At 34.9% G+C, this 17,075-nt stretch overlaps 1 protein-coding gene across 2 annotated transcripts in view; it reads left to right on the top strand.

The window, feature by feature from the left end:
• UNC13C (unc-13 homolog C) overlaps positions 1 to 17,075 on the top strand; it is a 546,797-nt gene that overhangs the window by 147,132 nt on the left and 382,590 nt on the right. The gene's annotated exons all lie outside the window — the stretch shown is intronic.

Below are 17,075 nucleotides of genomic sequence, written 5' to 3'. Positions count from 1 at the left end.
TTGTTGTAAGTTGACTTTATTAAAGATACAATATTAAGATATAGAATAACCACTAAAATAATATACAACACATAGAAGCTAATAAGGAGAAAAACAGAGTAACAAACACTTCATCCAAAAGAAGGTAAAAAAGGTAGACTAAAGGAACAAAAAAGAGATGACAATGAGTACCACATATTAATACATCTTATAAAAATATCAACATGAAGTTTATTTTACAAATACACTTAAATGAAAAATAATTTTTATTTAAAGAAAAATAATAAAAAGTGGTACAGGGGTGCTTTGGGTGGCTCTGTCAGTTAAGTGTCTGACTTCGGCTGAGATCATGACCTTGGAGTCCTGGGATCCAGCCCTGTGATGGGCTCCTCACTCAACGGGGAGTCTGCTTGTCCCTCTGCCCCTCCCCTCACTTGTGTTTTCTCTCTCTCCTCCTCTCTCATTCTCAAATAAATAAATAAAATATTTTTTAAAAAGTGGTACTGATTGTATGTAGATGTTAGAAATCTGGAAAATATCAGCATTAAATATTATAGAGAGCTAAGGAGGCTACTTTCTGAATTTAGGCAAACTGGATCCAGTACTAACTATGCTATTTACTATTTGTATAGCCAGTAGATAGCAAGTTGTCTTAGCATAACTTTTAAATACTTTTCCTTAATATTTATGGTTCTTAAGTCCTCTTTTTCTTGAGGAAATGTGTACTACTATTTTACTTACCTACATATTTACATAAGAAATGACAAGGGGTTACTGAGGGCCAATGGATATGCTAAAAATTAGAAATATATCTACATAGAGGATTTATGAAATTGAGGGAATAAGTTATTGAAATGACATTCTGGAGAATATGAACCATGACTTGAAATTCAGTCATTTGCGCAGTGAATATTTATTGAGCACCTGATGTATATTAGTTTTTGTCACAGGCACAAGACATAATGAGATGGAAAAACATTTTAGTCTTTTTCTGGTGGAGAACCATCACTCCAGACAGTGATAAGTATGGGAAAACAAATATCCCACATTGAGGAGGGACACAAAGAGAAGAAATGATTTTGTTATAGCAACACATGGAAGTTGTCACAAAGGACGAGGCACATTAGCTGTTTTTTAAATTAACTGAGTTCAGTTGATGAAGGGATATTTAACCAGTCTTGGAAAAAAATTGCAAGTAGGCTTATAACTTTAAAAAAGTATAAACATTCTCTTAAAATATATGATATTTTTTCTGCATTATAGTCTATGAAATACAGACCAGGCTTTTCCATCACAAAGCATGATATTTGATTTATTTGGTTTCTTTTGTCTTGTTTCTTAAGTAAAAGATGCTAATAAGAAAGTTAACAGGAAAGCAAGTCAAGGTGTTTTCCTATGGGGACTTTTTAAACATTTCTCTATTTGATTCAGTATGCATTTGCTTTGTGGCTTAAATTTCTTTCATTGGAAGTAGATGGAGAAAATAAATTCTTTTATATACTTGACACTTGAAAAATTATGTCTTAAGCTGCAGAATAATTGTGTGGGATCAGTCAAGTAGAGCAATACTAAAATATTCTCTCCTCAATTATGCGCTGTATTTTAGGATTCTAAAAACAAATTTATCTCCTAACTTTATATTATACAATATAACTTTTCTCAAGGCAAATAACTTATGATTCTTATAACTGAGAACAAATTCACACCCACTGTGGGGAAAAATTTATTTTAAATTAGTAGTAAGGATAGATCAATACTATCTCAATGTAAGAACAACTTACTACCTTTGGGCTTTTGGAGAAAATCTTTATTATGTAGTTGAGAAAAAAGAGTGTGTCTTTGACTTAAAAATTACTTAATGTGCATTGTACTTACTAAACTATTGTAATATATAGCACATACACAAATAGCTGGCATGGTATTTATGTATTTAAGATATATACATAAAAGAATACATAACTTTGTGAGGATAGTTTTCAGATTAAAACAAAATCCTAATTATCTTCTGGATCTGTTTCTCTCCATTACCACTCCTCTATTCTGACCTGGACTTCAATCAGTGTCTTCTATGTGGCATCCCTGAGTCCATTCTTGCCTCACACTCAGATGGTTCCCTTACCATGGCTAGAGTGGACTTTTCAAAATGCCATTTTGAACAGGTCATTCTCCTCTTTAAAATTCCTTACTGACTTTCCATTGCCCTTAAAGATCGAAACCATCTATAAAATGGCCTTACACTTTACCAAAATTCTATAGTCCTGCTCTTTGCATTCCAGTCACACTGAATTTTCAGTTTCTAAAATATGTCTAGCCCCCTCTACCACTGGTATTTTGTGTCTGATGCCCCCTCTGGGAAGGATAGTCTGCCTGTTTTTCTCTTTGCACAGTTAATTCCTATTCATCCCTCAAATCCCAGTCAGCATGTTCTCAAGGAGAGCCTTTCTGGCATCTGTGATAAGATTTTCTTCAATAATAATTTCTAACAGCACCATGTATGTCTCTTTTACATCACTTAGCCAGCTGTATTTGTCCCTTTATCAGCATAATGATTTGATAAATCTCTCTCCACTACATAGTGACGGCCACAAAGATGCAGACTTTGTGTTTCTATCTTCCACTAGTTCCCCAAGATCTGGTCAGAGTTTCTGATACATAGTAGGACTCAATAAACAATTGATTAATGTTCTTAAATTATTTAAACCAAGTAGAAAGTCATTATGATGGAAGTTCATTCCAGTGGTATAAAAAGACATACACTGATCTTATTTTGGATAAAATTGAAATTTAAGTAATTTTCCAGTGGTGATGTATAGAAAAGCAAAATACTTATGGAGCTTTTATCTCATTCATGTACTGGAAAAGGGAAAATAGGAATTCTGTAAGAAGGGATTTTATTTATCATTGTCAAAAGCTATGCAAATTTAATAGAAGAATTGAATAAAATGATCTTATGATGATGATGGAATACAGTCAACTACATTTATTTGGAATTCATTCTGTGAGTGGAATCTACTAAACTGTTCTCAAGAATTTGTTCACTTCTCACAAGTGCAACTGTGAATGAATCAGGTTGCCTTCCTCCATAGCTTATGCTCTTAATGATACTACTGCTTTCCTGTAGCAATTTTATGTATATGATATTATCCATCTTTTGTTAAGCATCTCTTATGTCTCAGGCACTCTGCTGAGGGCTTTGTGTACATGATCTTACTTGAACCTCGTTGCCAGATAGGTATGAATTATCATCCCTATTTATTATCCCTATTTATTAGATGTCCTCTTTGTGTAGTTATATGTATTGGAAATTTTAAAATGGACTATCCTAAATTGGGGAAATTACTAATGCTAAACTATCACTGCCTTTTCCGAATAGGAGCCTTTATCAGGAAGCATTGAAAGTTCACTCTTCCATTGTTAGAGTTTACAAATTTTCCAGCAGCAGACACAAACTTACATAATACTATTTTGATAAAACTGTATTAAAGATCAGGAGTGTTGTTGATTTGTAACTTGGTTTGGGCTAAATGATATTCCCCAAAAATCAGTCATTCCTAGAAAATTTAGAGATTTCTCTACCAAAATATTTGTATATCAGGGGTATTCCATTGACTAGTATGAATACTGGTCATCTACTCTTTATATATTAAAAGCTCATTTTCCTTTGCCTGCAGATCAGGGTGTAGAATCAGGATAGAATGTATAAAAGTGACTCAGGAAAATTTCTTTTCTTCTAACCCAGAAAATAAACATTCCCTCGGCACACAAGGCAGAAAGAAGTTGGAAGATGTGGGTGTTCAGCTTGCCTGTTCATATTCTGTTTAGAATTTCTTTTTTTGTAAAGTGAGCTCTCTGATGTTACCATTTTTAAAAATTCAATTTATTTTAATAGCAGTCTCAAGAAAAACAGTGCCATCATAGCACCAGTAGCCTACTGAATCTTTTATAACTATTAGGAAAATGATCTCCATAAGTAGTGACTACTTCAATAGAAGTTATTAGGAAATTTTAAGAGTATCTTAGGGTGTGTGGAGCTGTGTCAACAGAGGCAAAATGAAGAAGACAATTGAAGCAATATTATAAATAATTTGAGCAAATAGAAGCAAGATAATTAAGAAAAAATTGAATTATTGAACTCAGAGGGCTTCTTGGTGACAAGTCAATATTGCAGCAAAGGTTATAAGACCATGTGCAGATGGAGTTTTGAATGCCATCCATGGCTGCCTTGTAACATCATTATTATTTTTTGATGCCACTGGATACCCATTTCAGTAAAGAAAAATCCTATTTAGAAAAGAAATGGTACTACAAAGAAAGAATTGGTTTAGATAATTTGGGAAAAAATCATAAATGTGTTATGACACTTCAGATAACTGTTTTTTGTTCTCATTGTTAATGTTTTTTGCATTTGCAAGAAGGTTTTAAGGAACAGAACTGATACCAAAATTCTATGAAAATGTCCAGCGTTTCCTCCTTAAAGTTGTAGACTAATGTATAAGGCCAATAAGGCTAAGGTTCCCAGTATTCAGGCCCCTGCAGTTGGCTAAAACAACTACCTTTATGAATATATATTTATATAAATAGAAATACATTAACCAACCATATGCATTAATATTATTACGTTCTGCAATAGACTGAATGTTTGTGTCCTCCCACTCCTCCAAATTTGTATGTTGAAACCTTATCCCCATTGTGAGGGTATGTGAAAGTGGTGATTTAGAGAGAGGATTAGATCCTGAGGGCAGAGCCCTCCTAATGCCATTAGTGCACTTATAGAGCCCAAAGAGAACCCCTGCCATGTGGGATAACAGCAACAACATGGCTGTCTATGAACTCAGAATCTGCTAGTGCCTTGATCTTGGACTTAACCAACCTCCAGAACTATGAGAAAGAAATTTCTGTTGTCTATAAGCCACTCAGCAGCCCAACCTCACTAAAATACCTCCATTGCAATGATAAACTTCTGCATAACAAGTCCCCAAGCCAAGTTTCCAACTTAAAACCTACCAACTTGAAAGCTTTTGCTTTAAACAAAGAAAAAGTCTACTTAAAAAATAGTCAATACACATACACAAAAATTCAAATGGCAGCAAAAGTACATAGCAATAAGGACATCTCTTAAACCCCTACTCCTGGCCACCTGTTCCTTTTCCTTGGAGACAGCCACAGTTACTCATTTACTTATGTATCCTTCTAGTGATCATCTTCTTTTATGTAGGCCATTATGTGTGTGAAACTTATGGTAAAACACCATATAAGATATCCTGCACATTTTTTAACTTTAAATATCATAGAGGTTCTTCCATACTAATAGATATAGGGCTGCCTTAAATTTTCTAGAAGCCATGTAGTAGTCCAATCTATGATGTATATTATCCGTGAAGGATGTTTAGGCTGTTTCCAGTTTTTATTACTAAAAATGCTGCAAAGATTTATTTTAACATATGCCATTGAGTAATTCTGCTTTTGGTGTATCTTTATGCATGCAATAGTGTTAAATTCTGCTTTTTGACTTAGTTTTATAGTATCAAAACCATTTATATTTATTGATTTTTAGCTGGCCTAGTTTCATCTTTTATCACTTTATGTTTTCTCTCTTTGTAACCTATGATTTCTTTCTTTTGGCAGTCTGTTTATATATTTCTTTAGTAATCTGTTAATGTTACATTTTGGGGGTATAATGATATATAATGTTACATTGGTTTCAGGCATGCAACTTAGTGATTTGACAAGTTTATAAGTTCTGTGATGTTCACAAGTATAGCTACCATCTGTCTCATTACATCATTATTACAATATCATTGACTGTATTCCTTATGTTCTTTTTATTCCTCTGATCTACGTATTATATAAGTGGAGGCCTGTATCTACCACTCTCCTTCACACATTGGTTTGCTGTTTGTATTTATAGTTTTGATTCTACTTTTTCTCTATACATTTTTTAAAGCTTCAATTTAAGAATGGAATCATATGGTGTTTGTCATTCTCAGTCTGACTTATTTCATTTGGCATTATACCTTCTAAGTTCATCCATGTTGTCTCAAGTGGCACAATGTCAGCCTTTTTAAGGCTGTGTAATAGTCCATCATGTATATACACCACATTTTCGCTATGCATCTATTGGGGGACACTTGGGCTGGTTCCATGTCTTGGCAATTATAAATAATGCTGCAGTAAACATAGGAGTGCATATATCTTTTCAAGTTAGTGTTTTTGTTTTCTCTGGGTAAAGACTCAGTAGTAGAATCACTGGATCATATGGTGTTTCTACTTTTAAGTTTTTGAGGAACCACCATACTTTTTTCCACAGTGGCTGTACCAGTTTACATTCCTACCAACAGTGCCCAAGGGTTCCTTTTTCTCCACATCCTTGCTAAGACTTGTTGTTTCTTGTAAGTTTATCTTTTTAATCTGTAATTGGTCCTCTAGTTTTTGAAATACCATTATCTATGTATTTCTTATGATAAACAATGATAGAGTAGCTTAAATCCCATTAGTTTAAATGTAATTTTATTATTTATTTCTTAAAATATACTTCTGAACTTGTACTTTAAATGTTAGCCTTGCCCAAGATTATAAAAATAAAGAGTTCAGCTAACTTAAACCACTTCTTTCCTTCTGTTTCCCTTCCCCTTGCAACTTTTGTCAGTTATATCCTTTTGTATCATCAGGGATTATATTTACATTCTCTTTTGCAATTTCAATGTTTATTCCTATTGTAGTTGACTTTGTGTAACAGTTAAAATGACCCAGTGCTCCGTCCTATTCCTTTTGCCATCATTTCTCCATTCACTTCTTGGTTCATTAAGATTCATCTCCTACTATTTCCATGAAGAGCTCGTAATTTAACTGTTTTCTCTGAAATCTCAACATTTAAAAACAATTGGCTTGTTGCCTTCATAACTGAACAATAATTTAACTGGTTTATTAATCAGAACTAGGTGCAGGAAACAAAAATCACCAGGAGTATTGTAAAAATCCTTCAGAAATGTCTTGCAAACAATTCAGAATTCATTCAATAGTAGAGTTATCACCTCTGAGGCAACCATTGCAAATGCTGAATTTGATCCATAAACCTATTGCTGTCACTGAGGGTTTAGGAAGCCAGAATTAAGAAGTTGCCAGTGTTGGGGCTCAGTCAGTTAAGCGCTGGACCCTTGGTTTCAGTTCAGGGTGGCGAGATCCAGTCGCACATTGGGCTCAGTGCTGGGTGGGCAGTATGCTTGAAGATTCTCTCCCTCTTCTTCTGCCCCTCCCCCCCAAGCACTTCTTTCTCTCTCTCTCTCTCTCTCTCTTTCTCCCCGCCCCAGTAAATAAATCTTTAAAAAAAGTTTCCATTGCTGTTTAATATTATCACACCTCCCTTTGAACCTGGAAACCTGAAGAATGAAAAATGTAATGTTGCACAGAAAAAGCTGTAGCCATGCTTGATGAAAAGAGATAGGGAATAAACCCTGCCATACTTATGCCTTCTAAATCTCACTTGGTGAATATCATTGATGGATCCTAATTTAACGTCCATCTCTGCTTGGAATCTGGGAAATGGAGATTTACTTCACTCATTGACAATCCTGGAATTACATACTAAACAGAAGATGGTATGAAGATCAAATTAACCAACAATATCAAACAGTTCCCAATATCAGGGTGATAAAACATTTTGAGGTCATATTTCCTTTTCTTGAGGAACTTATAGACAATTATATGTTCTGAATGTTGCTGTGAAGGAATCTAGGGATAACTCCTTTTCCCCCTTTATCTGTACATTAGTATCTTTGCCTATTTACTCCAAGAATTCCTCAGAGTTCAGTAATTTAAAAAAATTTATGTTATTTAAATAATATTCCAAGGTTTTTGAAATTAGGAACATAATGCACTTTCAGTGTATTTTGAAGCTTCACTTATTTCTGAAATATTTTAATCTATTTTAAAATATATAATTATTGTTGTTATTTAATCCTTTACCTTTGGAGCATTGACTATGCATGAATAGGATCTCTCCTTATTGTTCTTCCTATCTATCTTTTTATAGACTTTTAAAAAGATTTTATTTATTTATTTGAGAAAGAAGAGAGAGCAGGAGGAGAGAGAACCTGAAGCAGGCTTCACTGAGCACAAAGTCCAGCACAGGGCTCAGTCCCATGACCTTGAGATCATGACATGAGCCAAAATCAAGAGTTGGATGCTTCACTGATGGAACCACCCAGATGCCCCTCTTTCTATTATTTTTTTAATTTTATGTATTTATTCATGAGAGACACACACACAGAGAGAGGGGCAGAGGCATGGGCAGAGGGAGAAGCAGGCTCCCCATGGGGAACCCGATGCAGCACCCTGGGATCACGCCCTGAGCCGAAGGCAGACTCAACCACTGAGCCACCGAGCATCCCTCTATTATTTTTTATACTGAATTTATTTCCTACATAATTTGGTCACTCTCAATCTTATCTTCCTTGTCTCTTTTCAGGAGTGTCTGTTCTCATTTTAATCTAGTCCTTGATTTCTGTAATGTTTTTACTTCCACTTTTTAGTACTGTCTTCTAATGATTTGTCTCTAGCTGCTATACCTGTATGTTCTCTGAACTTGTGTATGTTTCCTGTGAAATCTCATTTTACAGAAGCAATTGTTTCATTATATTTCTTAAATTATCTCTTACATGCAGTTCTTATTTCTTCTGGGGAAATCTTGTATACCTTGGTAGCATTCTTTCCTGGCATATTGTTTTCCTGTTCCTTTTCACCTTTATTTATGTAGTATCTTTGTGTCAATCCTCTGTTTTCTCTTACTGTTCTTGTTATTCGGTTATTTTTGAAAAGATCTAAGTTCTTCTTGAATCTTTTACTAGTAGAGATGCGTCTCACAGGGAAAATGGATTCTACATGATTTAAAGTGGCACCTGGTAACACAGAACTGGGTATGCATGATATCTTTTAGCTTTGACCTCACTCCCAACAACTGAGGCTAAAAGCTTCCTGACTACTCACACTGTAGCCTTCTTCACTTTATTTCTCGTTATTACGTCTGGATAATTCCTCTTTTTGACTTTACCACCATATAGCATGCAGGATGTATCTTTTTTTCACCATTACAGTGGATTATTTTCTTTCTTATTTGGAGTGGGATGTCTGCTTTTGCTTATTGTGTTCTGAGAGCTTTAGCCATAGAACTACTCTTTTAGCTTCTTTCTGTACGTTACTTGACCTTCACTGCATTTGGCAGATCTTTCTCATGTACTGTGATCTGGATTACAAATATCTTCTGGTTTTATCTAAGATCAAATTTGCTTCTCCTTCTTTCTCTCATTAATTCCAGAGGAAAGGGGGAAAGAGGCAGAGGCAGTGCTATTTCCTTATTTTTTTTATCCACTTTCAAAATAGAAACCCGTGCAACTCAAAGCTCATATTTTCAATTCCTTTGCTGCACTACATGCCCCACAACTATTTTTCTAAATACTCTATCATCTTACATTCATGATCATTAAAATTGGGGCTCCAGGTATTTACACATTGTTTTCTTCTCCTTTATAAAGTACTAAATGAGGTGACATTTAATATGTGGCAAGTGAGAAAGAAGTTAAGGTTTGGGGCTTTTAGGAACACTTGCTTTTTTAAAAGTTCTGATCAGAGTCTTCACATGCCTCTTTGGGAATCAGAAATTCGGCTTCAGTATGCATGGTCCCTAATGACTACATGATTTGCTATCATGATAACCTACACTTCATGACTCTATTCTCTATAAAGCCAAGTATATAAGGCACACATTTCCTACCATTGCCCAGTACATGTTGACAACTACTCATAGAGGAAATCACCCTTTGTTTCAAAGGCTTACCCTTCTTATTTTTTTTTCCTGTAGCCCATCACTTCTCACTATCCCTCTTCGTTTTCCCCAATTACTACTTATATATTTTTAAGATTTTATTTATTTATTCATGAGAGACACATAGATATAGGAAGAGGGAAAAGCAGGCTCCATGCAGGGAGCCTGATGTAGGACTCAATCCCAGGACCCTGGGGTCACAACCTAAGCCAAAGGCAGATGCTCAACTACTTAGCCACCAAGGTGCCCCTTCCCCATCTGCTTCTATCCCAGAAGCTTCCATCTATGTTGAGGTAACTTTTTAATGTTTTCTCCCATATCAAATACCAAAATATACCTGTACTCACATCTTCTGACCTTTAAATCTACACTGCCATTTTTATTTTACTGTTTACAAATAAACAGTTAAAAGCTAGGCAACCTAGTGGTGTCTACCTTTATTTCCATTTTGGTGATAAGGGAACTGAAGTAGGAAGAGGTAAAGTGACCTAGCCTTAACTCAATATAAGGCTTTATCTCTTTTAAAAAAATATTTTACTGATTCATTTATTTTAGATAGAGAGTGTGCATGAGTGGGAGGAGGGCAGAGAGAAAGGAAGAGGCAGAGAATCTTTTTTTTTTTAAATGATTTTTTTTAATTTATTTATGATAGGCACACAGAGAGAGAGAGGCAGAGACACAGGCAGAGGGAGAAGCAGGCTCCATGCACCGGGAGCCCGACATGGGATTCGATCCCGGGTCTCCAGGATCGCGCCCTGGGCCAAAGGCAGGCGCCAAACTGCTGCGCCACCCAGGGATCCCAGAGGCAGAGAATCTTAAGCAGACTTCATGCTGAGCATGGAGCCCAACATTGGCCTTGGTTCATGACTCTGAAATTGTGATCTAAGCAGAAACCAAGAGTTAGACGCTTCACCAACTGAGCCACCCAGGGGTCGCTCAATATAATGCTTCATCCTAAGGAAAATTCATCCTAAGGAAAGAAAATCTTGCCATGAAGATTACTCTATTACCTGTATAATATCATTTCCTAAATGTGCATATCTGGACTTGATTTTTCCTTTACACTTAGGTCTCCTTTATGTTTAGTGAATTAAAAATGAAGATTTTTTTTAAAAGAAGATTTTACTTATTTAGAGAGCACACAAGCAGGAAAGTGGCAGAGGGAAAAGGAGAGAGAATCTCAAGCAGACTCTGTGCTGAACACAGAGCCTGATATGGGGCTAAGTCTCATGACTTTGAGATAATGCCCCAAGCCAAAATCAATAGTCAGGTGCTTAACTGACTGAGACACCCTGGTGTCCCCCAAATGAATTTTTTTATACAAATGAAAGTTAAATAGTTAAAAATATATTAATTTTTCTTCATTTCATACAAAAATAGTTTTTAGTTTTTCTCTAACAGTTACTATTCTGCTTACTTGTTTCCTAAGTCTTAAAACTCTGATAATACTGTTAAACTCTTCCATCTTTGCTACATGACAGTATAAATTCTCTGAATAGTCTATCTTCCTTTAAATCCAGTTTTATAATGTAATTCACCATAGACTTCTGCTAGGCTTCATATTTTGTATTTACTAAGTCTAAACATATTTTTATACAAGGGTTATGTATATGTGAACAATGTATTATATCAGTTCCTTGCTCAGAAGTTACAGTTATTCTCTACTAAACGTAGGAGAATATTTAATTCATTCATTCATCCAAAAGCAGTTATTTACCTCCTACAATGCTTCATGCATGGTTTTAGGCTCTGATGTAGCTGTCACAAGACAAAATCTCATGTTCATGGAACTTTAATGTACAGGGAGAATTAAATACATAAATCAGGAACTAACAGATGATGCTATATGCCACGGAGGAAATAAAACAAGATAACATGCTAGAGAGTGCCAGGGTAACCTGTTGCATTGTTTTTCAATATAACATGTGAATTAATACCTGGATAATGAGATTTAGAGCCTTAAAGTCCCTAGCAAAAAGAACAGAGGTGAGATGAGACTAGGCAAATAGGGGAATAGAACAAGAAATAATGGGGTCCAAATATAGTAAATCAAGAGGAAGAATGTTTGAAGATGAGTTTGGAAAGGCAGACTAGATCACTGAGGGTTAGACTAGAACATACACAGTATGGGCTTTATTCTAAGTTTAATGCAAAGCCTTAAGGAGATTTTAATTAGGGAATCTGATACGAGTAGTGATCACTGTGACAGCTCTGTGTAGAACAGTTAAGAGATTGTACAATAACCCACACTAGAGGGAAAGATGGTTTAAAGTAATGATAGATGTAACTGATCATATTTTGAAGATTCTTTAGGATTATCCATCAAGTCCTGCTTCATGAAGCTCACTTCATGTTTTCCCTGACATGCCCTTAGTTTTCATCCTTATGCAGAGGGATGGTTTATATCTTATGATAATGACATCTTCCACTGGTTGAGTATTTTTTTTATATTTCAAAATTCTTTGGCTTTTTTTGTAGCAAGAATAATATTGATCCATAATTTTTTTTAAAGATTTTATTTATTTATTCATGAGAGACACAAAGAGACAGAGGCACAGGCAGAGAGAGAAGCAGGTTCCTTGCAGGGAGCCTGGTGCAGGACTCTATCCCAGATCCTGGAATCATGTCCTGAGAAAGGTAGAAGCTCAACCATTGAGCCACCCAGGGGTCCCATATTCACCCATAATTTAATCATAACCTTTTTAGTGTTGAAAGATAGAAACTTTAAAATTGAAACTTTTAGATTATCATTTATAATGAAGAATGAGGCTTTAATGTACTTTTCTATGTTGACTGCCATGTAGAATTTTGTAATTTTGCGCAGTTCTATGGATTAAAATGAAAGAATGAAAAACTCCTTTGAATTCAAATAGTTTGAAAGCTTGTTTGTGAAAATACAATGTAAAGTCTGGGTAAAATGCCATGAGGTACATTTACCACTGTATTGGGAAGGAATCAGGTATAAGGTGTGGAACAGGATACTGCCTAGGAACAGAAGCCATCCACACACTCCCACATTTTGGAGAAAGGACATTCCTGCTTAGTAAACCTCAAATTAGCCCCATTGGCATGCTTGTCTACACACACAGCTGAGGCCTCTGAGTCGGTTTCTGTTCATGAGATTAGGTACAAAAAAAAAAGTAACTTCAGAAACTGGACACATTTATTGAGACAAAGGATAAAAGAAGAAACCATCATACAAAATCTTCAGTGAAAGACAAACAGGAAATGATGATAGAATTCATAGTTTAATGTTCCTCTACATGTAATCTGCTATCCTTAACCAAAGATTGTGATTCACTGCTGGCATTCCATGTAGAGAATATTGAGTTCAGTTAGTATATCAGGATTTTTGTGTGTGTTTATGATTTTTTGGTTCTTCCCTCAAAATCTCTGATAGTGAACATATAAAGAAAGTAGAATTTCAATCTTGATTATTCTCCTATTGTTAACTACTCCATAAACAACTCTGCTGGAAAAAAGAAAAAGCCTGTGCCCCTAGTAGGAGGCAAGTTTATATTCTACATTACTATTTAAATAGAAGTCTAGCTGGCAGACAAAATGTAGGTGCAGATAATAGTCATTTGATAATTTTTACAATGCAAACAAATACTACCATTCCAGGCTACCATTCCACTGTAGCTTTGATACTGACCCAGTGCATAATAAATGACAATGATTTTGAAGAGAGCCACGGGCATACTAATTCATTTGCTGAATATTATTGAGTAGCCAACTTTCACTTTTTTCTTTTTTAAAAAGATTTTATTTATTTATTTGAGTGCACATGAGGAGGAGGGGCAAAAGGAGAAACAGAAGCAGAATCCCCTCTGACCAGGAGCCCAACATGGGGCTCAGTCCCAGGACCCTGGGATCATGACCTGAGTGAAGGCAGACACTTAACCAACTGAGACACCCGGGCACCCCCAACTTTGCACTTTTTGATCAAAGAATATTGGAAGGAGGATTGAAGTAGCCCCTGTGTACCACAGATAGGCCAATAGAAACAGCATTAGTATGACAAAGATTCACAAGTACAAAGTTTGTCAACTTTACATAATCCAAGCTCCTCTGATTATTCAAAATCTTCTACTCCTTGCTCTTCTGTCTCCATACTCTTAGAAAATCAATTTATCATTCTATTTGTATTTTCTTTTCAGGGATGTTTACCAATATTTTTTTAAGTGACAAAGTATGAGAAGGTTTCAGGAAAGTAAAGCCAAAGGATGTAGTGCTGATGACCAGAGAGAGTTTCTACTTGCTGCAGTTGGCTAAAATTGCCCAAATTAGCCTGTTGCTCTATAATAAACTGAAGTTGATTATTTTTCCTTATAAAGGAGATATCATTTTTGCTATATTAAAATATAGTCAATGACATCCTCTAAGACCCATTTCATATCACTTTCTGAAAATTTTCCCTTACTCTTTTCTCCCAAACACATTCTAGAGCATTGTCCAGAATTCCCATCCTATAAAAAACTCTCATCTTAACATATAGGTTTTTTTTTTCTCAATTATAAAAGGATATATAATGGGGAAAGATGATCTCTTTAATAAATAGTTCTGGAAAACCTGGACAGCCACCTGCAAATGAATGAAACTGGACCGCCATCTTATACTATACACACAAATAAGTTTAATGGATTCAGGTCCTAAATGTGAGACCTAAAACCATAAAAATCCTGAAGAGAACATAGGCAGTAATTTATCTGACATCAGCCATAGCAATGTTTTTCTAGATACATCTCCTAAGGCAAGAAAAACAAAAGCAAAAACAAACTGTTAGGACTAATATCCAAATAAAAAGCTTTTGCTCAGCAAAGGAAACCATCAACAAAACACAAAGGAAACCTACTGGATAGAAGGAGATACTTGTAAATGATATACCTGATAAGGGGTTAATATCCAAAATATATAAAGAACTCTTACAATTCAACAAAAAAAATCAATTAAAAAATGAACAAACAAAGGTTGTAGAAGGGGATGTGGGTGGGGGGAGGGGGTAACTAGATGACAGGCATTAAGAAGGGCACATGATGAGATGAACACTGGGTGTTTTACTATATGCTGGCAAATTGAATTTAAATAAAATAAAAATACATAAATAAAAATGGGCAGAGGACCCGAATAGGTATTTTTCCAAAGAACACATACAGATGGCCATCAGATACATTAAAAGATGCTCAACATTCAGGGAAATGCAAATCAAAGCCACAATGAGCTATCACCTCACACCTATTTGAATGGCTAGAATCAAAAGACAAGAAATAGCAAGGGTTGGCAAGGATGTAGAGAAAAAGGAACCCTCGTGCACTATTGATGGGAATATAAATTTGTATAGCCACTGAGGAAAACAGTATGAATGTTCCTCAAAAACTTACAAATAAAAATGCCATATGATCCAGTAATTCCACAGCTGGGTATATTTACCTCAGGAAAACAAAAACAGTAATTTAAAAACATACATATACAGCCCTATGTTTATTGCAGCATTATTTACAATATCTAAGATGTGGAAGTAGACCATGTGTCCATTGATAGATAAATGGATAAAAAAGTTGTGGTACACACACACACACACACACACACACAATGGGATACTATTCAGCCATAAAAAGAATAAGATCTTCCCATTTACAACAACATGGATGGCCCTAGAGGGTATTACACTAAATGCAATAAGTCAGGAGCTGAATTAATTTAAAATAAGCTATAGAGTTTGCATACCACTGCTTCATCTTATTTTGTCTAATTACTACTGACACCTTGTAGATACATATGCTCTCCTTCTTTCATAAGTACTACATGGCCATACCCATCTTCTTTGTTTCATCCCAAATTCACCAATTCTATGAATATGTTCCTATAGTCATTCAAGCAAATTATATTTGAAGGTTAGAAAGCTCTCCTGTAAATAAGATAGGGTTTTTCTTTCTCTTCACTAAAGGTATAATACATACCCATTTCCTAAATAAAAGATAAAAGTCAACCTCTTAAATATATGGCTGAGCTTACAAGAAAGCAAGGAAAATCCTCATAATGACCTGGTAGTGCAAATCCAGACAGATAAGCAATAATAAAGTATCACCTATCCTGGAGGTATCTGCTAATCTCAGAAGACTAGATTTTTAAATTTAGCCATATGCAGGCCACAAGAAAACAGGACCAAGGACCTCCAAAAAACGAATTTTTGTAGTAGAGTTTCCTACAAAAAGCAGACCTTAGGAAGGCCCACCCTGTATTCATTTTTACAGATAATAAAAAAAGAGGAAAATCTCTCCAACTTATTTATGGAGCTAGAATAACCTTGATAGGCAATTCAGACCAGTCAAATAAGCAAGAAAGTTACAGGCCATGTTCACTTACGTGTGTAGATTGAAATCACTAGAGGCAATACTAAATAGCATCCAGTAATGTATAAAAGGATGACATATCATGACTGAGTTAGGTTTATCCCAGGAATGAAAGTATGATTTAACAGTAGGTAATCTATTTTATCTGAGCTGATTAAAAGAGAAAAATTATATGACCACGTCAACAGATGCTGAAAAATCATTCAGTAAGATTCAAAACACATTAGTGGTTTTTGAAAAAAAAAAAAAAAAAACCCTAGTGCATTAGAAAAAGAAATGTCCTTACCTAAGGAATTTATATAACAACGTCATGCCTAATAGTAAAAAAAATTCACTTTAAGACCAGGGATGAGAAAACATCTATTTTACTATCTCTATTCAGAACTGTTTTATGGATTCTAAACAGCGCCATAAGAAAAGCAAAAGAAATAAAAGCTGTAACGTTTGAACATAGAAAACAAAACTTTCATTATTTGCAGATTATACAGTGGTCTAAATAGAAAACTAAAATTTCAAACAGATTTTTAGCTTTAATAGGCCAGTTTAGAAAAAATACCAGAAAACCTTGATAAACAAAATTGCATTTCTCTATTCACCACGTTAATAGTGCAAGGACTATAGGAACGCTCTAGTGGATAGGTGTGCCATTTTTTGAGAAATACAAAACTTAATTGAGAACATTTCAAAATGTATAAATAGAGATATACAACATTTATGGACAGGATTCCTCAATGTAAAGATAATGAACTCTCAGTAAACTGATCTATAGGTTCAATATAATTAAAATCTCAATAGGTTTTTAAATTTAATTGAAAAGATGACCTAAAACTTTTATGGAAGACAAAGGAAAAAATAGCTAACACAATTTTTTAAGGAAATGAACAAGGAAGAGGCACTTGCCTTCCAGATAAGTAACTTATTTTTAA

The sequence above is a fragment of the Nyctereutes procyonoides genome, unplaced genomic scaffold (assembly GCF_905146905.1).
Source record: "Nyctereutes procyonoides isolate TBG_1078 unplaced genomic scaffold, NYPRO_anot_genome, whole genome shotgun sequence".
Classification (NCBI taxonomy): Eukaryota; Metazoa; Chordata; class Mammalia; order Carnivora; family Canidae; genus Nyctereutes; species Nyctereutes procyonoides.
This window is presented reverse-complemented; position numbering and strand designations above follow the sequence as displayed.